The 27,342-nt window shown below is 45.2% G+C and overlaps 1 pseudogene; it reads left to right on the top strand.

The window, feature by feature from the left end:
- Positions 1 to 27,082, top strand: part of LOC145876267 (uncharacterized) — a 48,748-nt pseudogene extending 21,666 nt beyond the window's left edge.
- The last annotated feature ends 260 nt before the right edge of the window (positions 27,083 to 27,342 follow it).

The following is a 27,342-nucleotide window of genomic DNA, read 5'->3' on the forward strand; positions in this document are numbered from 1 at the left end:
GAGAAACCTTACTTCTGCTCTGACTGTGGGAAGAGTTTTCCTCTGTCAACCAGCCTGATATCACACCAGAGAACACACACAAGAGAGAAACCTTATAGCTGTGATCAATGTGGGAGGAGTTTTCCTATTTTAATCGCTCTGATATCACACCAGAGAACACACACAGGAAAGAAACCGTATAGCTGTGATGAATGTGGGAAGAGTTTTGCTTCACCTGGCGGCCTGACAGCACACCAGAGAACACACACAGGAGAGAAACCTTTTGGCTGTAATCAATGTGGGAAGAGTTTTACTCTGCTAAGCAGCCTGATATACCACCAGAAAACACACACGGTAGAGAAACCTTATAGCTGTGATCAATGTGGGAAGAGTTTTACTTGTTCTAGCATGCTGACTAGACACCATAGAACACACACAGGAGAGAAACCTTATAGCTGTAATCAATGTGAGAAGAGATACTCTAGTAAAAGATCTCTGATTAAACATCAGAAAATTCATGAAGGAGTTGTTTCATGATATCAATGAATTAATGTCACAATGTAGAATGTTTAAACATTGTAGAAGGAGTATTTTAATGATGTCACAATGTAGAACCCTAAACGTTTGTCCCCTGTTCTATTGATTTCAACATGATATGGATATTAGCCTCAGGGGGAAAATCCAGGCTCTGAAATGGAAGAGTTACTATTTATGTGATTTAACAAAAAGTGACTAACAAAAAAAGAGTTGTGTTACACTTACCATATTGGTGACCCACTTTAATCAAAATGCAACACTTCAAAAGGTAGCTAGCTGTTTTCTACAAGTTGTCCTCTAACCAGTGATGTACACATTACTCCCAGATTCCATGTGGTTTTTCAGCTGTTCGTTTTAACAGGATGTGCAACCTCATGTCCCTCCTCTTGCATAATTGATTTCAACATGATATCGATGAGTGATGACAAATAAGTTCCTTTGTTTAGCGACCCCTAAATTTAAATGCATCACTCCAAAATGTAGCTGACTGTCTTCTGCAGGTTGTCCTCTAACCAGTGAGGTGAAATATATCTCCCATTTCCATGTGTTTTTTTAGTTGTGTTAGTTTCAACAGCACGTACAACCTGATTTCCCCCCTAATCGATATCAGTGATTTATTGCTACTTGTCAAAACAACAGTGTTTCTGGTGCTTGTGCAGTTTATAAGGTGCTTGTTTAAAAAATTACAAGTAATATGATTATTGTGGCAGATGTTTGTGTATATAGCACATTTTATGTTTAGGTTTTCAATATATCACAAACTGTTTCTGCTTATTGGTTATTGATTGGGACACTTTAAAACTGTGTTTTGACATTGGGGATATCCCGTCTAGCAACATGTAATTGAAAAGACTTTGAAAAGAAGACTATGCCCCGTTTTTTCAGTGACTTGAAAAAAACTTCATTTCAACTTTAGTTGCAGGTAGCCTAGTGGTTAGAGCGTTGGGCCGTCATTGTAAATCAGAATTTGTTCATAACTGACTTATTGACAATTATTGCCTACCGGGGAACAGAGGGTTAACTGCCATGTTCAGGTGCAGAACGACAGATTTACCTTGTCAGCTCGCGATTCAATCCAGCAACCTTTCGGTTACTGTTAAATGAAGGTTAAAATAAAGAAATAAATACACATGGACGCAGTATAATCATTTGGTCTGTAATCAATTTTATTAACAATCCTACATCACTCCAGTATTTCTTCACAACATTCAAGCGTTAATTGTCTTTATTCCACTACTGAAGAATCATGTCTCAAATCACCTCATATTTCAAACATTCAGCCTGACAAAATATACGTTTTATTATTCCATGCCTTACCATTAAGTTAATTATTGCCAATACATATTAACCAAGGGGTGTACATTTGATCACAATTTATTTTGACTTTTTCCGTTTTGCAGATGTTTTGTTTGGGCTCGTTCCAAGTGGACCAGAGTTCTAGAAGCTAGTGAGTTTTAGGAAGACGAGAGTTCTAGAAGCTAGTGAGTTTTAGGAAGACGAGAGTTCTAGAAGCTAGTGAGTTTTAGGAAGACGAGAGTTCTAGAAGCTAGTGAGTTTTAGGAAGACGAGAGTTCTAGAAGCTAGTGAGTTTTAGGAAGACGAGAGTTCTAGAAGCTAGTGAGTTTTAGGATTCTATAGAAAGAAGAGAAAAAGGAGAAAAAAAGATTTCAATTGTATATTATTATTTAGAAATAAGTGTGTTTTTCTTGTTTTTAATTGTTGACAGGAGGTGAAGCATTTTAGTTGATTTTAATATGAAATGGAAGTTGTTTTCTGTTGGTGGTGAGCAAACTTGTCCAACAAAAATATAGGATATATTTGTTGTCTTAAGGTGTTACAGGCTTTGGTTTTTCCATTTATGTTTTGAGGTTGGACTTTAGCACGTCTAGCTCGTTAGCACGTAGGACGCACTGATTGGTGTCACCTCGTTAGTCAGTATGTGTTACACCTGTGCTGGCTTGTCCATCTCGTTAGTGGGAAGGTGTTTCACCTGAGCTGGTCCAGGTTCTATTTAAGAGTGTCTGGCCCAGTGCTCCAGTTGTCTTGATACATGTGGAGAGTCAACACCTTTAGTTGCTCCACCTTTTTGGTTTGCTTCCTGTCTTTAAGTTTGGTGTGGGATTTTCTTTTGTTTGCCTCTTCTTGGGCAGATTTAGTGGGTCTCATGGTGGGTGTCTTTTAGGTCCCAGTTGTTGTTACTAGTCAACTTCCAGTGGACACCCCCATAGTGTCTTTCAGAGCCCCTCCTAAAAAACAAGTTATATTTTGGGTTGGATATTGCATCATATTGTTGATATTTTAATCAATGGCATTTCCTTACAATGCTCATTAGTCTTTCAGTTGTTATTATTGTTTTTTATCCTCATATTTGTGTACTAAATATTTCTGATTATTTTCATAGTTTTTTCCTGTGAAGCCATTGTGTTGCATCCATGTCTGACATGTGCTGTATAAATAAAGCTTGATTTGATTTGAACATATTGCGAAACAAATAAACCCAATGACTGACCAATCAACAGACTCTTGGTCCCTCTTAGTATCCCCCTTGTCCCTTTCCCAATGTCATGAACTAGACCAGGTACTGTGTTACAGCTGCTCTCTCCTCCTCAATGTCATGAACTAGACCAGGTACTGTGTTACAGCTGCTCTCTCCTCCTCAATGCCATGAACTAGACCAGGTACTGTGTTACAGCTGCTCTCTCCTCCTCAATGCCATGAACTAGACCAGGTACTGTGTTACAGCTGCTCTCTCCTCCTCAATGTCATGAACTAGACCAGGTACTGTGTTACAGCTGCTCTCTCCTCCTCAATGTCATGAACTAGACCAGGTACTGTGTTACAGCTGCTCTCTCCTCCTCAATGTCATGAACTAGACCAGGTACTGTTACAGCTGCTCTCTCCTCCTCAATGTCATGAACTAGACCAGGTACTGTGTTACAGCTGCTCTCTCCTCCTCAATGTCATGAACTAGACCAGGTACTGTTACAGCTGCTCTCTCCTCCTCAATGTCATGAACTAGACCAGGTACTGTTACAGCTGCTCTCTCCTCCTCAATGCCATGAACTAGACCAGGTACTGTGTTACAGCTGCTCTCTCCTCCTCAATGTCATGAACTAGACCAGGTACTGTTACAGCTGCTCTCTCCTCCTCAATGCCATGAACTAGACCAGGTACTGTGTTACAGCTGCTCTCTCCTCCTCAATGTCATGAACTAGACCAGGTACTGTGTTACAGCTGCTCTCTCCTCCTCAATGCCATGAACTAGACCAGGTACTGTGTTACAGCTGCTCTCTCCTCCTCAATGCCATGAACTAGACCAGGTACTGTGTTACAGCTGCTCTCTCCTCCTCAATGCCATGAACTAGACCAGGTACTGTGTTACAGCTGCTCTCTCCTCCTCAATGTCATGAACTAGACCAGGTACTGTGTTACAGCTGCTCTCTCCTCCTCAATGTCATGAACTAGACCAGGTACTGTGTTACAGCTGCTCTCTCCTCCTCAATGTCATGAACTAGACCAGGTACTGTTACAGCTGCTCTCTCCTCCTCAATATCATGAACTAGACCAGGTACTGTGTTACAGCTGCTCTCTCCTCCTCAATGTCATGAACTAGACCAGGTACTGTTACAGCTGCTCTCTCCTCCTCAATGTCATGAACTAGACCAGGTACTGTTACAGCTGCTCTCTCCTCCTCAATGTCATGAACTAGACCAGGTACTGTGTTACAGCTGCTCTCTCCTCCTCAATGTCATGAACTAGACCAGGTACTGTTACAGCTGCTCTCTCCTCCTCAATGTCATGAACTAGACCAGGTACTGTTACAGCTGCTCTCTCCTCCTCAATGCCATGAACTAGACCAGGTACTGTGTTACAGCTGCTCTCTCCTCCTCAATGTCATGAACTAGACCAGGTACTGTTACAGCTGCTCTCTCCTCCTCAATGCCATGAACTAGACCAGGTACTGTGTTACAGCTGCTCTCTCCTCCTCAATGTCATGAACTAGACCAGGTACTGTGTTACAGCTGCTCTCTCCTCCTCAATGTCATGAACTAGACCAGGTACTGTGTTACAGCTGCTCTCTCCTCCTCAATGTCATGAACTAGACCAGGTACTGTTACAGCTGCTCTCTCCTCCTCAATGTCATGAACTAGACCAGGTACTGTTACAGCTGCTCTCTCCTCCTCAATGTCATGAACTAGACCAGGTACTGTGTTACAGCTGCTCTCTCCTCCTCAATGTCATGAACTAGACCAGGTACTGTTACAGCTGCTCTCTCCTCCTCAATGCCATGAACTAGACCAGGTACTGTTACAGCTGCTCTCTCCTCCTCAATGCCATGAACTAGACCAGGTACTGTGTTACAGCTGCTCTCTCCTCCTCAATGTCATGAACTAGACCAGGTACTGTTACAGCTGCTCTCTCCTCCTCAATGCCATGAACTAGACCAGGTACTGTGTTACAGCTGCTCTCTCCTCCTCAATGTCATGAACTAGACCAGGTACTGTGTTACAGCTGCTCTCTCCTCCTCAATGCCATGAACTAGACCAGGTACTGTGTTACAGCTGCTCTCTCCTCCTCAATGCCATGAACTAGACCAGGTACTGTGTTACAGCTGCTCTCTCCTCCTCAATGCCATGAACTAGACCAGGTACTGTGTTACAGCTGCTCTCTCCTCCTCAATGTCATTAACTAGACCAGGTACTGTGTTACAGCTGCTCTCTCCTCCTCAATGTCATGAACTAGACCAGGTACTGTTACAGCTGATCTCTCCTCCTCAATGTCATGAACTAGACCAGGTACTGTTACAGCTGATCTCTCCTCCTCAATGCCATGAACTAGACCAGGTACTGTGTTACAGCTGCTCTCTCCTCCTCAATGTCATGAACTAGACCAGGTACTGTTACAGCTGCTCTCTCCTCCTCAATGCCATGAACTAGACCAGGTACTGTGTTAAAGCTGCTCTCTCCTCCTCAATGTCATGAACTAGACCAGGTACTGTGTTACAGCTGCTCTCTCCTCCTCAATGTCACGAACTAGACCAGGTACTGTGTTACAGCTTCTCTCTCCTCCTCAATGTCATGAACTAGACCAGGTACTGTTACAGCTACTCTCTCCTCCTCAATGTCATGAACTAGACCAGGTACTGTGTTACAGCTGCTCTCTCCTCCTCAATGTCACGAACTAGACCAGGTACTGTTACAGCTGCTCTCTCCTCCTCAATGTCATGAACTAGACCAGGTACTGTGTTACAGCTGCTCTCTCCTCCTCCATGTCATGAACTAGACCAGGTACTGTGTTACAGCTGCTCTCTCCTCCTCAATAACATGAACTAGACCAGGTACTGTGTTACAGCTGCTCTCTCCTCCTCAATGTCATGAACTAGACCAGGTACTGTTACAGCTGCTCTCTCCTCCTCAATGCCATGAACTAGACCAGGTACTGTGTTACAGCTGCTCTCTCCTCAATGTCATGAACTAGACCAGGTACTGTGTTACAGCTGCTCTCTCCTCCTCAATGCCATGAACTAGACCAGGTACTGTGTTACAGCTGCTCTCTCCTCCTCAATGTCATGAACTAGACCAGGTACTGTTACAGCTGCTCTCTCCTCCTCAATGCCATGAACTAGACCAGGTACTGTTACAGCTGCTCTCTCCTCCTCAATGTCATGAACTAGACCAGGTACTGTGTTACAGCTGCTCTCTCCTCCTCAATGCCATGAACTAGACCAGGTACTGTGTTACAGCTGCTCTCTCCTCCTCAATGTCATGAACTAGACCAGGTACTGTGTTACAGCTGCTCTCTCCTCCTCAATGTCATGAACTAGACCAGGTACTGTTACAGCTGCTCTCTCCTCCTCAATGTCATGAACTAGACCAGGTACTGTTACAGCTGCTCTCTCCTCCTCAATGTCATGAACTAGACCAGGTACTGTGTTACAGCTGCTCTCTCCTCCTCAATGTCATGAACTAGACCAGGTACTGTGTTACAGCTGCTCTCTCCTCCTCAATGTCATGAACTAGACCAGGTACTGTGTTACAGCTGCTCTCTCCTCCTCAATGTCATGAACTAGACCAGGTACTGTGTTACAGCTGCTCTCTCCTCCTCAATGTCATGAACTAGACCAGGTACTGTTACAGCTGCTCTCTCCTCCTCAATGTCATGAACTAGACCAGGTACTGTTACAGCTGCTCTCTCCTCCTCAATGTCATGAACTAGACCAGGTACTGTGTTACAGCTGCTCTCTCCTCCTCAATGTCATGAACTAGACCAGGTACTGTTACAGCTGCTCTCTCCTCCTCAATGTCATGAACTAGACCAGGTACTGTTACAGCTGCTCTCTCCTCCTCAATGCCATGAACTAGACCAGGTACTGTGTTACAGCTGCTCTCTCCTCCTCAATGTCATGAACTAGAACAGGTACTGTTACAGCTGCTCTCTCCTCCTCAATGCCATGAACTAGACCAGGTACTGTGTTACAGCTGCTCTCTCCTCCTCAATGTCATGAACTAGACCAGGTACTGTGTTACAGCTGCTCTCTCCTCCTCAATGTCATGAACTAGACCAGGTACTGTGTTACAGCTGCTCTCTCCTCCTCAATGTCATGAACTAGACCAGGTACTGTGTTACAGCTGCTCTCTCCTCCTCAATGTCATGAACTAGACCAGGTACTGTTACAGCTGCTCTCTCCTCCTCAATGTCATGAACTAGACCAGGTACTGTTACAGCTGCTCTCTCCTCCTCAATGTCATGAACTAGACCAGGTACTGTGTTACAGCTGCTCTCTCCTCCTCAATGTCATGAACTAGACCAGGTACTGTGTTACAGCTGCTCTCTCCTCCTCAATGTCATGAACTAGACCAGGTACTGTTACAGCTGCTCTCTCCTCCTCAATGTCATGAACTAGACCAGGTACTGTTACAGCTGCTCTCTCCTCCTCAATGTCATGAACTAGACCAGGTACTGTGTTACAGCTGCTCTCTCCTCCTCAATGTCATGAACTAGACCAGGTACTGTGTTACAGCTGCTCTCTCCTCCTCAATGTCATGAACTAGACCAGGTACTGTTACAGCTGCTCTCTCCTCCTCAATGTCATGAACTAGACCAGGTACTGTTACAGCTGCTCTCTCCTCCTCAATGTCATGAACTAGACCAGGTACTGTGTTACAGCTGCTCTCTCCTCCTCAATGTCATGAACTAGACCAGGTACTGTTACAGCTGCTCTCTCCTCCTCAATGTCATGAACTAGACCAGGTACTGTTACAGCTGCTCTCTCCTCCTCAATGCCATGAACTAGACCAGGTACTGTGTTACAGCTGCTCTCTCCTCCTCAATGTCATGAACTAGACCAGGTACTGTTACAGCTGCTCTCTCCTCCTCAATGCCATGAACTAGACCAGGTACTGTGTTACAGCTGCTCTCTCCTCCTCAATGCCATGAACTAGACCAGGTACTGTTACAGCTGCTCTCTCCTCCTCAATGCCATGAACTAGACCAGGTACTGTGTTACAGCTGCTCTCTCCTCCTCAATGTCATGAACTAGACCAGGTACTGTTACAGCTGCTCTCTCCTCCTCAATGCCATGAACTAGACCAGGTACTGTGTTACAGCTGCTCTCTCCTCCTCAATGTCATGAACTAGACCAGGTACTGTGTTACAGCTGCTCTCTCCTCCTCAATGCCATGAACTAGACCAGGTACTGTGTTACAGCTGCTCTCTCCTCCTCAATGCCATGAACTAGACCAGGTACTGTGTTACAGCTGCTCTCTCCTCCTCAATGCCATGAACTAGACCAGGTACTGTGTTACAGCTGCTCTCTCCTCCTCAATGTCATTAACTAGACCAGGTACTGTGTTACAGCTGCTCTCTCGTCCTCAATGTCATGAACTAGACCAGGTACTGTTACAGCTGATCTCTCCTCCTCAATGTCATGAACTAGACCAGGTACTGTTACAGCTGATCTCTCCTCCTCAATGCCATGAACTAGACCAGGTACTGTGTTACAGCTGCTCTCTCCTCCTCAATGTCATGAACTAGACCAGGTACTGTTACAGCTGCTCTCTCCTCCTCAATGCCATGAACTAGACCAGGTACTGTGTTACAGCTGCTCTCTCCTCCTCAATGTCATGAACTAGACCAGGTACTGTGTTACAGCTGCTCTCTCCTCCTCAATGTCACGAACTAGACCAGGTACTGTGTTACAGCTTCTCTCTCCTCCTCAATGTCATGAACTAGACCAGGTACTGTTACAGCTACTCTCTCCTCCTCAATGTCATGAACTAGACCAGGTACTGTGTTACAGCTGCTCTCTCCTCCTCAATGTCACGAACTAGACCAGGTACTGTTACAGCTGCTCTCTCCTCCTCAATGTCATGAACTAGACCAGGTACTGTGTTACAGCTGCTCTCTCCTCCTCCATGTCATGAACTAGACCAGGTACTGTGTTACAGCTGCTCTCTCCTCCTCAATAACATGAACTAGACCAGGTACTGTGTTACAGCTGCTCTCTCCTCCTCAATGTCATGAACTAGACCAGGTACTGTTACAGCTGCTCTCTCCTCCTCAATGCCATGAACTAGACCAGGTACTGTGTTACAGCTGCTCTCTCCTCCTCAATGTCATGAACTAGACCAGGTACTGTGTTACAGCTGCTCTCTCCTCAATGTCATGAACTAGACCAGGTACTGTGTTACAGCTGCTCTCTCCTCCTCAATGCCATGAACTAGACCAGGTACTGTGTTACAGCTGCTCTCTCCTCCTCAATGTCATGAACTAGACCAGGTACTGTTACAGCTGCTCTCTCCTCCTCAATGCCATGAACTAGACCAGGTACTGTTACAGCTGCTCTCTCCTCCTCAATGTCATGAACTAGACCAGGTACTGTGTTACAGCTGCTCTCTCCTCCTCAATGCCATGAACTAGACCAGGTACTGTTACAGCTGCTCTCTCCTCCTCAATGTCATGAACTAGACCAGGTACTGTGTTACAGCTGCTCTCTCCTCCTCAATGCCATGAACTAGACCAGGTACTGTGTTACAGCTGCTCTCTCCTCCTCAATGCCATGAACTAGACCAGGTACTGTGTTACAGCTGCTCTCTCCTCCTCAATGTCATGAACTAGACCAGGTACTGTGTTACAGCTGCTCTCTCCTCCTCAATGTCATGAACTAGACCAGGTACTGTGTTACAGCTGCTCTCTCCTCCTCAATGTCATGAACTAGACCAGGTACTGTTACAGCTGCTCTCTCCTCCTCAATGTCATGAACTAGACCAGGTACTGTTACAGCTGCTCTCTCCTCCTCAATGTCATGAACTAGACCAGGTACTGTGTTACAGCTGCTCTCTCCTCCTCAATGTCATGAACTAGACCAGGTACTGTGTTACAGCTGCTCTCTCCTCCTCAATGTCATGAACTAGACCAGGTACTGTTACAGCTGCTCTCTCCTCCTCAATGTCATGAACTAGACCAGGTACTGTTACAGCTGCTCTCTCCTCCTCAATGTCATGAACTAGACCAGGTACTGTGTTACAGCTGCTCTCTCCTCCTCAATGTCATGAACTAGACCAGGTACTGTTACAGCTGCTCTCTCCTCCTCAATGTCATGAACTAGACCAGGTACTGTTACAGCTGCTCTCTCCTCCTCAATGCCATGAACTAGACCAGGTACTGTGTTACAGCTGCTCTCTCCTCCTCAATGTCATGAACTAGACCAGGTACTGTTACAGCTGCTCTCTCCTCCTCAATGCCATGAACTAGACCAGGTACTGTGTTACAGCTGCTCTCTCCTCCTCAATGTCATGAACTAGACCAGGTACTGTGTTACAGCTGCTCTCTCCTCCTCAATGTCATGAACTAGACCAGGTACTGTGTTACAGCTGCTCTCTCCTCCTCAATGTCATGAACTAGACCAGGTACTGTTACAGCTGCTCTCTCCTCCTCAATGTCATGAACTAGACCAGGTACTGTTACAGCTGCTCTCTCCTCCTCAATGTCATGAACTAGACCAGGTACTGTGTTACAGCTGCTCTCTCCTCCTCAATGTCATGAACTAGACCAGGTACTGTTACAGCTGCTCTCTCCTCCTCAATGCCATGAACTAGACCAGGTACTGTGTTACAGCTGCTCTCTCCTCCTCAATGTCATGTACTAGACCAGGTGCTGTGTTACAGCTGCTCTCTCCTCCTCAATGTCATGAACTAGACCAGGTACTGTTACAGCTGCTCTCTCCTCCTCAATGCCATGAACTAGACCAGGTACTGTTACAGCTGCTCTCTCCTCCTCAATGTCATGAACTAGACCAGGTACTGTGTTACAGCTGCTCTCTCCTCCTCAATGCCATGAACTAGACCAGGTACTGTTACAGCTGCTCTCTCCTCCTCAATGTCATGAACTAGACCAGGTACTGTGTTACAGCTGCTCTCTCCTCCTCAATGCCATGAACTAGACCAGGTACTGTGTTACAGCTGCTCTCTCCTCCTCAATGCCATGAACTAGACCAGGTACTGTGTTACAGCTGCTCTCTCCTCCTCAATGTCATGAACTAGACCAGGTACTGTGTTACAGCTGCTCTCTCCTCCTCAATGTCATGAACTAGACCAGGTACTGTGTTACAGCTGCTCTCTCCTCCTCAATGTCATGAACTAGACCAGGTACTGTTACAGCTGCTCTCTCCTCCTCAATGTCATGAACTAGACCAGGTACTGTTACAGCTGCTCTCTCCTCCTCAATGTCATGAACTAGACCAGGTACTGTGTTACAGCTGCTCTCTCCTCCTCAATGTCATGAACTAGACCAGGTACTGTGTTACAGCTGCTCTCTCCTCCTCAATGTCATGAACTAGACCAGGTACTGTTACAGCTGCTCTCTCCTCCTCAATGTCATGAACTAGACCAGGTACTGTTACAGCTGCTCTCTCCTCCTCAATGTCATGAACTAGACCAGGTACTGTGTTACAGCTGCTCTCTCCTCCTCAATGTCATGAACTAGACCAGGTACTGTTACAGCTGCTCTCTCCTCCTCAATGTCATGAACTAGACCAGGTACTGTGTTACAGCTGCTCTCTCCTCCTCAATGTCATGAACTAGACCAGGTACTGTTACAGCTGCTCTCTCCTCCTCAATGCCATGAACTAGACCAGGTACTGTGTTACAGCTGCTCTCTCCTCCTCAATGTCATGAACTAGACCAGGTACTGTTACAGCTGCTCTCTCCTCCTCAATGCCATGAACTAGACCAGGTACTGTGTTACAGCTGCTCTCTCCTCCTCAATGTCATGAACTAGACCAGGTACTGTGTTACAGCTGCTCTCTCCTCCTCAATGTCATGAACTAGACCAGGTACTGTGTTACAGCTGCTCTCTCCTCCTCAATGTCATGAACTAGACCAGGTACTGTTACAGCTGCTCTCTCCTCCTCAATGTCATGAACTAGACCAGGTACTGTTACAGCTGCTCTCTCCTCCTCAATGTCATGAACTAGACCAGGTACTGTGTTACAGCTGCTCTCTCCTCCTCAATGTCATGAACTAGACCAGGTACTGTTACAGCTGCTCTCTCCTCCTCAATGCCATGAACTAGACCAGGTACTGTGTTACAGCTGCTCTCTCCTCCTCAATGTCATGTACTAGACCAGGTACTGTGTTACAGCTGCTCTCTCCTCCTCAATGTCATGAACTAGACCAGGTACTGTTACAGCTGCTCTCTCCTCCTCAATGCCATGAACTAGACCAGGTACTGTTACAGCTGCTCTCTCCTCCTCAATGTCATGAACTAGACCAGGTACTGTGTTACAGCTGCTCTCTCCTCCTCAATGCCATGAACTAGACCAGGTACTGTTACAGCTGCTCTCTCCTCCTCAATGTCATGAACTAGACCAGGTACTGTGTTACAGCTGCTCTCTCCTCCTCAATGTCATGAACTAGACCAGGTACTGTGTTACAGCTGCTCTCTCCTCCTCAATGCCATGAACTAGACCAGGTACTGTGTTACAGCTGCTCTCTCCTCCTCAATGTCATGAACTAGACCAGGTACTGTGTTACAGCTGCTCTCTCCTCCTCAATGTCATGAACTAGACCAGGTACTGTGTTACAGCTGCTCTCTCCTCCTCAATGTCATGAACTAGACCAGGTACTGTGTTACAGCTGCTCTCTCCTCCTCAATGTCATGAACTAGACCAGGTACTGTTACAGCTGCTCTCTCCTCCTCAATGTCATGAACTAGACCAGGTACTGTGTTACAGCTGCTCTCTCCTCCTCAATGTCATGAACTAGACCAGGTACTGTGTTACAGCTGCTCTCTCCTCCTCAATGTCATGAACTAGACCAGGTACTGTTACAGCTGCTCTCTCCTCCTCAATGTCATGAACTAGACCAGGTACTGTTACAGCTGCTCTCTCCTCCTCAATGTCATGAACTAGACCAGGTACTGTGTTACAGCTGCTCTCTCCTCCTCAATGTCATGAACTAGACCAGGTACTGTTACAGCTGCTCTCTCCTCCTCAATGTCATGAACTAGACCAGGTACTGTTACAGCTGCTCTCTCCTCCTCAATGCCATGAACTAGACCAGGTACTGTGTTACAGCTGCTCTCTCCTCCTCAATGTCATGAACTAGACCAGGTACTGTTACAGCTGCTCTCTCCTCCTCAATGTCATGAACTAGACCAGGTACTGTGTTACAGCTGCTCTCTCCTCCTCAATGTCATGAACTAGACCAGGTACTGTGTTACAGCTGCTCTCTCCTCCTCAATGTCATGAACTAGACCAGGTACTGTGTTACAGCTGCTCTCTCCTCCTCAATGTCATGAACTAGACCAGGTACTGTGTTACAGCTGCTCTCTCCTCCTCAATGTCATGAACTAGACCAGGTACTGTGTTACAGCTGCTCTCTCCTCCTCAATGTCATGAACTAGACCAGGTACTGTGTTACAGCTGCTCTCTCCTCCTCAATGCCATGAACTAGACCAGGTACTGTGTTACAGCTGCTCTCTCCTCCTCAATGTCATGAACTAGACCAGGTACTGTGTTACAGCTGCTCTCTCCTCCTCAATGTCATGAACTAGACCAGGTACTGTGTTACAGCTGCTCTCTCCTCCTCAATGTCATGAACTAGACCAGGTACTGTGTTACAGCTGCTCTCTCCTCCTCAATGTCATGAACTAGACCAGGTACTGTGTTACAGCTGCTCTCTCCTCCTCAATGTCATGAACTAGACCAGGTACTGTGTACAGCTGCTCTCTCCTCCTCAATGTCATGAACTAGACCAGGTACTGTTACAGCTGCTCTCTCCTCCTCAATGTCATGAACTAGACCAGGTACTGTGTTACAGCTGCTCTCTCCTCCTCAATGTCATGAACTAGACCAGGTACTGTGTTACAGCTGCTCTCTCCTCCTCAATGTCATGAACTAGACCAGGTACTGTGTTACAGCTGCTCTCTCCTCCTCAATGTCATGAACTAGACCAGGTACTGTGTTACAGCTGCTCTCTCCTCCTCAATGTCATGAACTAGACCAGGTACTGTGTTACAGCTGCTCTCTCCTCCTCAATGTCATGAACTAGACCAGGTACTGTTACAGCTGCTCTCTCCTCCTCAATGCCATGAACTAGACCAGGTACTGTGTTACAGCTGCTCTCTCCTCCTCAATGTCATGAACTAGACCAGGTACTGTGTTACAGCTGCTCTCTCCTCCTCAATGTCATGAACTAGACCAGGTACTGTGTTACAGCTGCTCTCTCCTCCTCAATGTCATGAACTAGACCAGGTACTGTGTTACAGCTGCTCTCTCCTCCTCAATGCCATGAACTAGACCAGGTACTGTGTTACAGCTGCTCTCTCCTCCTCAATGTCATGAACTAGACCAGGTACTGTGTTACAGCTGCTCTCTCCTCCTCAATGTCATGAACTAGACCAGGTACTGTGTTACAGCTGCTCTCTCCTCCTCAATGTCATGAACTAGACCAGGTACTGTGTTACAGCTGCTCTCTCCTCCTCAATGTCATGAACTAGACCAGGTACTGTGTTACAGCTGCTCTCTCCTCCTCAATGTCATGAACTAGACCAGGTACTGTTACAGCTGCTCTCTCCTCCTCAATGTCATGAACTAGACCAGGTACTGTGTTACAGCTGCTCTCTCCTCCTCAATGTCATGAACTAGACCAGGTACTGTTACAGCTGCTCTCTCCTCCTCAATGTCATGAACTAGACCAGGTACTGTGTTACAGCTGCTCTCTCCTCCTCAATGTCATGAACTAGACCAGGTACTGTGTTACAGCTGCTCTCTCCTCCTCAATGTCATGAACTAGACCAGGTACTGTGTTACAGCTGCTCTCTCCTCCTCAATGTCATGAACTAGACCAGGTACTGGTTACAGCTGCTCTCTCCTCCTCAATGCCATGAACTAGACCAGGTACTGTGTTACAGCTGCTCTCTCCTCCTCAATGTCATGAACTAGACCAGGTACTGTGTTACAGCTGCTCTCTCCTCCTCAATGTCATGAACTAGACCAGGTACTGTGTTACAGCTGCTCTCTCCTCCTCAATGCCATGAACTAGACCAGGTACTGTGTTACAGCTGCTCTCTCCTCCTCAATGTCATGAACTAGACCAGGTACTGTTACAGCTGCTCTCTCCTCCTCAATGCCATGAACTAGACCAGGTACTGTGTTACAGCTGCTCTCTCCTCCTCAATGTCATGAACTAGACCAGGTACTGTGTTACAGCTGCTCTCTCCTCCTCAATGTCATGAACTAGACCAGGTACTGTTACAGCTGCTCTCTCCTCCTCAATGTCATGAACTAGACCAGGTACTGTGTTACAGCTGCTCTCTCCTCCTCAATGTCATGAACTAGACCAGGTACTGTGTTACAGCTGCTCTCTCCTCCTCAATGCCATGAACTAGACCAGGTACTGTGTTACAGCTGCTCTCTCCTCCTCAATGTCATGAACTAGACCAGGTACTGTGTTACAGCTGCTCTCTCCTCCTCAATGCCATGAACTAGACCAGGTACTGTGTTACAGCTGCTCTCTCCTCCTCAATGTCATGAACTAGACCAGGTACTGTGTTACAGCTGCTCTCTCCTCCTCAATGTCATGAACTAGACCAGGTACTGTGTTACAGCTGCTCTCTCCTCCTCAATGCCATGAACTAGACCAGGTACTGTGTTACAGCTGCTCTCTCCTCCTCAATGTCATGAACTAGACCAGGTACTGTGTTACAGCTGCTCTCTCCTCCTCAATGTCATGAACTAGACCAGGTACTGTGTTACAGCTGCTCTCTCCTCCTCAATGTCACTGAACTAGACCAGGTACGTGTTACAGCTGCTCTCTCCTCCTCAATGTCATGAACTAGACCAGGTACTGTGTTACAGCTGCTCTCTCCTCCTCAATGCCATGAACTAGACCAGGTACTGTGTTACAGCTGCTCTCTCCTCCTCAATGCCATGAACTAGACCAGGTACTGTGTTACAGCTGCTCTCTCCTCCTCAATGTCATGTACTAGACCAGGTGCTGTGTTACAGCTGCTCTCTCCTCCTCAATGCCATGAACTAGACCAGGTACTGTGTTACAGCTGCTCTCTCCTCCTCAATGTCATGAACTAGACCAGGTACTGTGTTACAGCTGCTCTCTCCTCCTCAATGTCATGAACTAGACCAGGTACTGTTACAGCTGCTCTCTCCTCCTCAATGTCATGAACTAGACCAGGTACTGTTACAGCTGCTCTCTCCTCCTCAATGTCATGAACTAGACCAGGTACTGTGTTACAGCTGCTCTCTCCTCCTCAATGTCATGAACTAGACCAGGTACTGTGTTACAGCTGCTCTCTCCTCCTCAATGTCATGAACTAGACCAGGTACTGTGTTACAGCTGCTCTCTCCTCCTCAATGTCATGAACTAGACCAGGTACTGTGTTACAGCTGCTCTCTCCTCCTCAATGTCATGAACTAGACCAGGTACTGTTACAGCTGCTCTCTCCTCCTCAATGTCATGAACTAGACCAGGTACTGTTACAGCTGCTCTCTCCTCCTCAATGTCATGAACTAGACCAGGTACTGTGTTACAGCTGCTCTCTCCTCCTCAATGTCATGAACTAGACCAGGTACTGTTACAGCTGCTCTCTCCTCCTCAATGTCATGAACTAGACCAGGTACTGTTACAGCTGCTCTCTCCTCCTCAATGCCATGAACTAGACCAGGTACTGTGTTACAGCTGCTCTCTCCTCCTCAATGTCATGAACTAGACCAGGTACTGTTACAGCTGCTCTCTCCTCCTCAATGCCATGAACTAGACCAGGTACTGTGTTACAGCTGCTCTCTCCTCCTCAATGTCATGAACTAGACCAGGTACTGTGTTACAGCTGCTCTCTCCTCCTCAATGTCATGAACTAGACCAGGTACTGTGTTACAGCTGCTCTCTCCTCCTCAATGTCATGAACTAGACCAGGTACTGTGTTACAGCTGCTCTCTCTCCTCAATGCCATGAACTAGACCAGGTACTGTGTTACAGCTGCTCTCTCCTCCTCAATGTCATGAACGAGACCAGGTACTGTGTTACAGCTGCTCTCTCCTCCTCAATGTCATGAACTAGACCAGGTACTGTGTTACAGCTGCTCTCTCCTCCTCAATGTCATGAACTAGACCAGGTACTGTGTTACAGCTGCTCTCTCCTCCTCAATGCCATGAACTAGACCAGGTACTGTGTTACAGCTGCTCTCTCCTCCTCAATGTCATGAACTAGACCAGGTACTGTTACAGCTGCTCTCTCCTCCTCAATGCCATGAACTAGACCAGGTACTGTTACAGCTGCTCTCTCCTCCTCAATGTCATGAACTAGACCAGGTACTGTGTTACAGCTGCTCTCTCCTCCTCAATGCCATGAACTAGACCAGGTACTGTTACAGCTGCTCTCTCCTCCTCAATGTCATGAACTAGACCAGGTACTGTGTTACAGCTGCTCTCTCCTCCTCAATGCCATGAACTAGACCAGGTACTGTGTTACAGCTGCTCTCTCCTCCTCAATGCCATGAACTAGACCAGGTACTGTGTTACAGCTGCTCTCTCCTCCTCAATGTCATGTACTAGACCAGGTGCTGTGTTACAGCTGCTCTCTCCTCCTCAATGCCATGAACTAGACCAGGTACTGTGTTACAGCTGCTCTCTCCTCCTCAATGTCATGAACTAGACCAGGTACTGTGTTACAGCTGCTCTCTCCTCCTCAATGTCATGAACTAGACCAGGTACTGTGTTACAGCTGCTCTCTCCTCCTCAATGCCATGAACTAGACCAGGTACTGTGTTACAGCTGCTTTCTACTCCTCAATGTCATGAACTAGACCAGGTACTGTGTTACAGCTGCTCTCTCCTCCTCAATGTCATGAACTAGACCAGGTACTGTGTTACAGCTGCTCTCTCCTCCTCAATGTCACTAACTAGACCAGGTACTGTTACAGCTGCTCTCTCCTCCTCAATGTCATGAACTAGACCAGGTACTGTGTTACAGCTGCTCTCTCCTCCTCAATGCCATGAACTAGACCAGGTACTGTGTTACAGCTGCTCTCGCCTCCTCAATGCCATGAACTAGACCAGGTACTGTGTTACAGCTGCTCTCTCCTCCTCAATGTCATGTACTAGACCAGGTGCTGTGTTACAGCTGCTCTCTCCTCCTCAATGCCATGAACTAGACCAGGTACTGTGTTACAGCTGCTCTCTCCTCCTCAATGTCATGAACTAGACCAGGTACTGTGTTACAGCTGCTCTCTCCTCCTCAATGTCATGAACTAGACCAGGTACTGTTACAGCTGCTCTCTCCTCCTCAATGTCATGAACTAGACCAGGTACTGTTACAGCTGCTCTCTCCTCCTCAATGTCATGAACTAGACCAGGTACTGTGTTACAGCTGCTCTCTCCTCCTCAATGTCATGAACTAGACCAGGTACTGTGTTACAGCTGCTCTCTCCTCCTCAATGTCATGAACTAGACCAGGTACTGTGTTACAGCTGCTCTCTCCTCCTCAATGTCATGAACTAGACCAGGTACTGTGTTACAGCTGCTCTCTCCTCCTCAATGTCATGAACTAGACCAGGTACTGTTACAGCTGCTCTCTCCTCCTCAATGTCATGAACTAGACCAGGTACTGTTACAGCTGCTCTCTCCTCCTCAATGTCATGAACTAGACCAGGTACTGTGTTACAGCTGCTCTCTCCTCCTCAATGTCATGAACTAGACCAGGTACTGTTACAGCTGCTCTCTCCTCCTCAATGTCATGAACTAGACCAGGTACTGTTACAGCTGCTCTCTCCTCCTCAATGCCATGAACTAGACCAGGTACTGTGTTACAGCTGCTCTCTCCTCCTCAATGTCATGAACTAGACCAGGTACTGTTACAGCTGCTCTCTCCTCCTCAATGCCATGAACTAGACCAGGTACTGTGTTACAGCTGCTCTCTCCTCCTCAATGTCATGAACTAGACCAGGTACTGTGTTACAGCTGCTCTCTCCTCCTCAATGTCATGAACTAGACCAGGTACTGTGTTACAGCTGCTCTCTCCTCCTCAATGTCATGAACTAGACCAGGTACTGTGTTACAGCTGCTCTCTCTCCTCAATGCCATGAACTAGACCAGGTACTGTGTTACAGCTGCTCTCTCCTCCTCAATGTCATGAACGAGACCAGGTACTGTGTTACAGCTGCTCTCTCCTCCTCAATGTCATGAACTAGACCAGGTACTGTGTTACAGCTGCTCTCTCCTCCTCAATGTCATGAACTAGACCAGGTACTGTGTTACAGCTGCTCTCTCCTCCTCAATGTCACGAACTAGACCAGGTACTGTGTTACAGCTGCTCTCTCCTCCTCAATGTCATGAACTAGACCAGGTACTGTTACAGCTGCTCTCTCCTCCTCAATGTCATGAACTAGACCAGGTACTGTGTTACAGCTGCTCTCTCCTCCTCAATGTCACGAACTAGACCAGGTACTGTTACAGCTGCTCTCTCCTCCTCAATGTCATGAACTAGACCAGGTACTGTGTTACAGCTGCTCTCTCCTCCTCCATGTCATGAACTAGACCAGGTACTGTGTTACAGCTGCTCTCTCCTCCTCAATGCCATGAACTAGACCAGGTACTGTGTTACAGCTGCTCTCTCCTCCTCAATGTCATGAACTAGACCAGGTACTGTTACAGCTGCTTTCTCCTCCTCAATGCCATGAACTAGACCAGGTACTGTGTTACAGCTGCTCTCTCCTCCTCAATGTCATGAACTAGACCAGGTACTGTGTTACAGCTGCTCTCTCCTCAATGTCATGAACAAGACCAGGTACTGTGTTACAGCTGCTCTCTCCTCCTCAATGCCATGAACTAGACCAGGTACTGTGTTACAGCTGCTCTCTCCTCCTCAATGTCATGAACTAGACCAGGTACTGTTACAGCTGCTCTCTCCTCCTCAATGCCATGAACTAGACCAGGTACTGTTACAGCTGCTCTCTCCCCCTCAATGTCATGAACTAGACCAGGTACTGTGTTACAGCTGCTCTCTCCTCCTCAATGCCATGAACTAGACCAGGTACTGTTACAGCTGCTCTCTCCTCCTCAATGTCATGAACTAGACCAGGTACTGTGTTACAGCTGCTCTCTCCTCCTCAATGCCATGAACTAGACCAGGTACTGTGTTACAGCTGCTCTCTCCTCCTCAATGCCATGAACTAGACCAGGTACTGTGTTACAGCTGCTCTCTCCTCCTCAATGTCATGTACTAGACCAGGTGCTGTGTTACAGCTGCTCTCTCCTCCTCAATGCCATGAACTAGACCAGGTACTGTGTTACAGCTGCTCTCTCCTCCTCAATGTCATGAACTAGACCAGGTACTGTGTTACAGCTGCTCTCTCCTCCTCAATGTCATGAACTAGACCAGGTACTGTGTTACAGCTGCTCTCTCCTCCTCAATGCCATGAACTAGACCAGGTACTGTGTTACAGCTGCTTTCTACTCCTCAATGTCATGAACTAGAGCAGGTACTGTGTTACAGCTGCTCTCTCCTCCTCAATGTCATGAACTAGACCAGGTACTGTGTTACAGCTGCTCTCTCCTCCTCAATGTCACTAACTAGACCAGGTACTGTTACAGCTGCTCTCTCCTCCTCAATGTCATGAACTAGACCAGGTACTGTGTTACAGCTGCTCTCTCCTCCTCAATGTCATGAACTAGACCAGGTACTGTGTTACAGCTGCTCTCTCCTCCTCAATGCCATGAACTAGACCAGGTACTGTGTTACAGCTGCTCTCTCCTCCTCAATGTCATGTACTAGACCAGGTGCTGTGTTACAGCTGCTCTCTCCTCCTCAATGTCATGAACTAGACCAGGTGCTGTGTTACAGCTGCTCTCTCCTCCAAAGTGAAGGGGTCTGAATACTTAACAAATGCATTGTAAACCGCTGGCAGAGTTTTCTATCATTGGCAGTTTTGTACACTGTCATGTGATACGTGGTATAGAAAAGTCCAATCTTAGGAGAGTACATGGGAGGCACTATACTGTGTGTCTGCATGTGTCTATCTGGTCAAAACCACTGATACAGGAGCCCCTCCACCCTCTGGTGGCATGGATCATGTCTACAGAGAAACCTAGATTCAAATACTTAGATTTGTGTGTATTGGGTCTATGTCGTGATATTGTTAGATATTAATTGTTAGATATTACTGTACTGTCGGAGCTAGAAACACAAGCATTTCACTACACCTGCAATAATATCTGCTAAACACGTGTATGTGACCAATAAAATGTGATTTGATTTGAAATAAACGTCCTATTTATCAAAGGTGCTTTTGGTTGGGGTCAAAATGACTCCAAAGGATTTTAATTTGTTAAAAGTCCATATTGACATAGAAACACTAAACCATGATTTAGATTTATTAAGAACAAGTTGATTGACAAAGTCATGAAGAATTGAATAAACTACATTTTGGCTATGATAAAAGATATGCCTCTGGGGTCAAAATGATCCATGTCAGAAGTATGGTTCAAAGCAAATATGTAGTGGGTTTAAAGTTTGTTTTAATTTCTCACTCATTAAAAACTAATCAATCAACACATGCTTCTCTTTGAACGACTTAATATAATATTAAACTTTTATGAAATAAATGAAAAATAAACGTTTGGTTCCTCAACTGCGTTGCCCAGTCCAGTCAGCAGATGGCGATGTGCGTCTTTTAGGTTCAGGCGATGCTGCCAGTGTGACGTATAATCTAGTGGACGGGACGCTCCTTCAACAACAACAGCTAGTCAGACACGTCGGTAGCTTTCTAACAAACATAGCTACAACATTCACGCTCTTTACACTGTTTTGGTGTATATTAGTCGCTGTGTATTAAACACACTTCTGTCGTATGTACTTGTTGGCCCATTTAATGATATATTTACGTTGTTTGTCAGCTAGCTGGTTTGCTAAGTTAGCTTAGAACTAAGCTAGTCGCTAATGCTAACATACCGACCATGAGTTCACTAAGCTACTCTCCTCCTGATAAAGAAGAGGAGGTCTGCTGGACGGAGAAAGAAGCTCTAGTGAAAGAGGAGGAGGAAGAGAAAGATGTTACAATACAAAAACAAGTAGAAGGTGAGGCTGTTACCGTGAAAGAAGAAGAGAAAGACGCGTTCAGAGTGAAAGAGGAGGAGGATGTTACAGTAAAAGAAGAAGAGAAAGAGGAGGCAGTTTTTGGAGTGAAAGAGGAGGAGGGGGAGATGACTGTCACTTGGGGGAAGAAGAGGAGGTTGGAGATCTGTTTAACACCAGTAAGTACCGTCTCTGCAGTCGTTGAACCAATATGCAGTAAAGGGGTTCTACACTTTAATGTTGTTCTGTAGGAATGGCTGAAGCTTCACTGTAACGTGTAGAACATCAAGAGTGGACCATCAACAAAACGTTAACAATTGATCAAATGCATCCAATGACAATGCCTGAAATACTGTAGTCCTCAATATCTCCTATTAGATTAGCCCAAGATGTTATCTTAAAGGGGCAATCAGCAGTTGTTACATCCATTTGGGGACTTATACATTAATGATATGTACCCATCTGTTTCTTGAAGAAATCACTTATAAATGCCTCATGAGCTTAGTTCAACTGTCGTACCCCATCAGAACCCAAAATATAAGCTTTTATTTACTCCAATGTTTGTCAGTAAATATAAACAAACACTGTATATCCTCAAAACATGGTTAAAACTAGAATGTTGATATCATGGATGGTTACATTTCTCCAGCCCCATCCCTCAGCTTGTTACCGAAACGGGCAGGGAGTACGCTTTGTTATTGTTTCTACTGCTGATTGCTGCCCCCGTTACTCCTCAAGGTCCAAGGACTGAATGTTATTTTCAGAGGTAGACTGGCTCTGGCAGCTAAAATAGTCAAATAATCCATCTAAATGTGAATCGATTCTCAATTGCGATACGTTTCTAGAAACATAAATCGCTGTACTTTCATATCAATTCAGAATAATTTCACACAATACTTAAATATCACATCAAAATTATTTGAAATAATACTTTCATATCACATCAATTATTTCAAATACTTTCACATCAAAATTATTTCAAATAATACTTTCATATCACATCAAAATTGTTTAAAATACTTTCACATCAAAATAATTTCACACAATACTTTCATATCACATCAAAATAGGTAACCTGTCGCGATGCCCCAAACATTGAATGCAAGTCAATTTATAACATTTTTGACATGTGTTTTTCTGGATTATTTTGTTATTCTGTCTCTCACTGTTCAAATAAAACTACCATTAAAATTATAGACTGATCATTTCTTTGTCAGTGGGCAAATGTACAAAATCAGCAGGGGATCAAATACTTTTTTCCCTCACTGTAACTCCCAATCACGGCCAGTTGTGACACAGCCTGGACTCGAACCAGGGTGTCTGTAGTGACGCCTCAAGCACTGAGATACAGTGTTTTAGACCGCTGCACCACTCAGAGGCCCCAAAATCATGTTCTAGTGCTGTCCCCAAAATCATGTTCTAGTGCTGTCCCCAACATCATGTTCTAGTGCTGTCCCCAACATCATGTTCTAGTGCTGTCCCCAACATCATGTTCTAGTGCTGTCCCCAACATCATGTTCTAGTGCTGTCCCCACCATCATGTTCTAGTGCTGTCCCCACCATCATGTTCTAGTGCTGTCCCCAACATCATGTTCTAGTGCTGTCCCCAACATCATGTTCTAGTGCTGTCCCCAACATCATGTTCTAGTGCTGTCCCCACCTAAAATACATCTTGGTCAACCAAGAGTCATCTGTTCTTTCTACCAATCGATTGGTTGAAATGTTATGTATATTTTTCCATATATAGACACAACCCATGTGTTTTAATAAAATCAACTATATGTACTGAACTGGTCTGATGCTTTAAGCACACTGTTTGACCAAATAATTAAGACAGACAAATGACTCGAGGGATGACTCGAACCTTTTCCATTTCGAGTGGCAATTTATCTGACCATTTCTACTGATCTGGTGCCAGTTAGGATTTTCATATGCACATTTTCATGGAAGATTTTAAAATCATTGTCTGTGATTAATCTACATTCTATCTAAATCTAAAAGAAAATTATACAAATCTAAAAGGAATTTTTATTGCCAACTATGTAAAAATAACCTACATAAAGCCAACAAATAAAAACATTGCAGCCTGCAGGTAATAAATATCCTATAAATCACTTTGGCTGCACATGGCCTGTCTACAACGAACTTAAAACATATCAACTATCAACTGGGTCCTCCTAAACTTGTGATAGCAAGCTTGCAACATTGTATAAAATATTCTGGGCCCTCAGAGTTTCCCGGCCAGTGAGTTTGGGACAGACACAGCTGTAGGCTATTTGTTCAAAGGATAAGAAGTAATCAGGTATTTTATGACATTTCCACAGGATCAGAGAATTACATTTGTCCCTTTAATGCTGAGTGGTTATCGAAAGGGTGAGAGCTGGAAATATATTTTTTAAATACTTTGAGGAACTATTCTCATTTGCAATTGATTTTGATTAGACTTTGTTTACTTGCTTTTTGATGTGAAGAAAAAAATTACTGTTATTGTTTGTTAAACACTTAGTGTACAAACCCTCATTGTCAGGCTGATGGAAAAGCTAGCCAAGGAGCATTTTACTGGTTGAAGTGTTTTTTAAGTATAAAGCAGTTGATTTGCGACAATAACACAAACATATTAAGCAGGAGATTCAAGCGAGCCTTACAATTATAATCCAAAAGTAATGTGAAATGCACTCATAAGCAACCTGCAAATGGAGGCTATTTTTGCTGTCAGCCTATGAGAACTCCCCTGAGTTTTCCCCCACGGTGGTGAATTAGTAAATAGACACAGAGCTTAATGTGAGTTTCCTTGAGTAGCACTCCTGATCTTGTGCTAAAATCTTTGCTCACCATTTTTGCTCCATGCAGATATACTACATCCATAACTAGTGGTTTCCTCATTACCAGATATACTACATCCGTAACTAGTGGTTTCCTTATTACCAGATATACTACATCCATAACTAGTGGTTTCCTCATTACCAGATATACTACATCCATAACTAGTGGTTTCCTCATTACCAGATATACTACATCCATAACTAGCCGTTTCCTCATTAGCAGGGATGAGTTTCTGCAACCAAATTGTGTGCTTTGCCCTCGTGCCGCAATTTTAGCAAACACAGAAAGGGGCCTATATTGGAGACCAAAGTCGTCTGGCACATTGCTTAGGGTTTCAACAACTTTAATAATTTCTTTCTAGCCTACAATCATCGGTTTTACTACTAATGTGAAAACAAGACAAAATATGACTATTCTTGCTCATTTTAAGACAATTGTTAAATCATGTTAACATTCATTACAGACGTCAATTGTTGTATAACATCATGGCTACGCTGTTGGCATCACCTTTTACAGTGGATTTCTGCTGTTGTGGGCCTTTAAATCATCTGTCTGACTTTGTTGTTCACACAGGAGAGAGACGGGACTATCGTGGATCCTCTGGGGAGCCTCAACAACCTCATGATGCTGACGAGGCAGAGAAGAGTCTCTCCACATCAGAACACCTCAAGAAACACCTGCAGAGATCCACAGGGAAGAGAACTCACTGCTGCTCTGACTGTGGGAAGAGATTCACCTCATCAGGCATTAAAATTCATCAGAGAATCCACACAGGAGAGACATCTTATAGCTGTGGTCAATGTGGGAAGAGTTTTGTTCAATCTGGCCAGCTGACATTACACCAGAGAACACACACAGGAGAGAAATCTTATATCTGTGATCAATGTGGGAAGAGTTTTAGTAAGTCTGGCTCTCTGACTTTACACCAGAGAACACACACAGGAGAGAAACCATATAGCTGTGGTCAATGTGGGAAGAGTTTTGCTGCACCTAGCACTCTCACTCGACACCAGAGAACGCACACAGGAGAGAAACCTTGTAGCTGTGATCAGTGTGGGAAGCGTTTTGGTCGATCTGGAGATCTGACAGTGCACCAGAGAACACACACAGGAGAGAAACCTTATAGCTGTGATCAATGTGGGAAGAGTTTTAGTAAGTCTGGCTCTCTGACTTTACACCAGAGAACCCACACAGGAGAGAAATCTTATAGCTGTGGTCAATGTGGGAAGAGGTTTTAGTATGTCTGGCTCTCTGACTTTACACCAGAGAACACACACAGGAGAGAAACCTTATAGCTGTGATCAATGTGGGAAGGGTTTTAGTATGTCTGGCTCTCTGACTTTACACCAGAGAACACACACAGGAGAGAAACCTTATAGCTGTGGTCAATGTGGGAAGAGTTTTGCTGCATCTAGCACGCTGACTCTACACCAGAGAATACACACAGGAGAGAAACCTTATAGCTGTGATCAGTGTGGGAAGAGTTATGGTCGATCTGGAGAGCTGACAGTGCACCAGAGAATACACACAGGAGAGAAACCTTATAGCTGTGATCAATGTGGGAAGAGTTTTAGTAAGTCTGGCTCTCTGACTTTACACCAGAGAACACACACAGGAGAGAAACCTTTTAGCTGTGATCAGTGTGGGAAGAGTTATGGTCGATCTGGAGAGCTGACAGTGCACCAGAGAATACACACAGGAGAGAAACCTTATAGCTGTGATCAATGTGGGAAGAGTTTTAGTAAGTCTGGCTCTCTGACTTTACACCAGAGAACACACACAGGAGAGAAACCTTTTAGCTGTGATCAGTGTGGGAAGAGTTTTGGTCGATCTGGAGAGCTGACAGTGCACCAGAGAATACACACAGGAGAGAAACCTTATAGCTGTGATCAATGTGGGAAGAGTTTTGGTCGATCTGGAGAGCTGACAGTGCACCAGAGAATACACACAGGAGAGAAACCTTTTAGCTGTAATCATTGTGGGAAGAGTTTTGGTCGATCTGGAGAGCTGACAGTACACAAGAGAACACACACAGCCTTATAGCTGTGACCAGAGATAATCTGATAAAAGACCTCTGATCAAATATCAGAAAATACATGAAGGAGTTGTTAAATGATATCAATATATTTTAATGATGTCACAATGTAGAATGTTTTAACATTGTAGAAGGAGTATTTTAATGATGTCACAATGTAGAACCCTAAACGTTTGTCCCCTGTTCTATTGATTTCAACATGATATGGATATTAGCCTCAGGGGGAAAATCCAGGCTCTGAAATGGAAGAGTTACTATTTATGTGATTTAACAAAAAGTGACTAACAAAAAAAGAGCTGTGTTACATTTACAGCATTGGTGACCCACTTGAATCAAAATGTAGCCAGCTGTTTTCTACCAGTTGTCCTCTAACCAGGGATGTACA

This window comes from Salmo salar, unplaced genomic scaffold (genome assembly GCF_965601325.2).
Source record: "Salmo salar unplaced genomic scaffold, fSalSal1 ptg000536l, whole genome shotgun sequence".
In the NCBI taxonomy this organism is placed as follows: domain Eukaryota; kingdom Metazoa; phylum Chordata; class Actinopteri; order Salmoniformes; family Salmonidae; genus Salmo; species Salmo salar.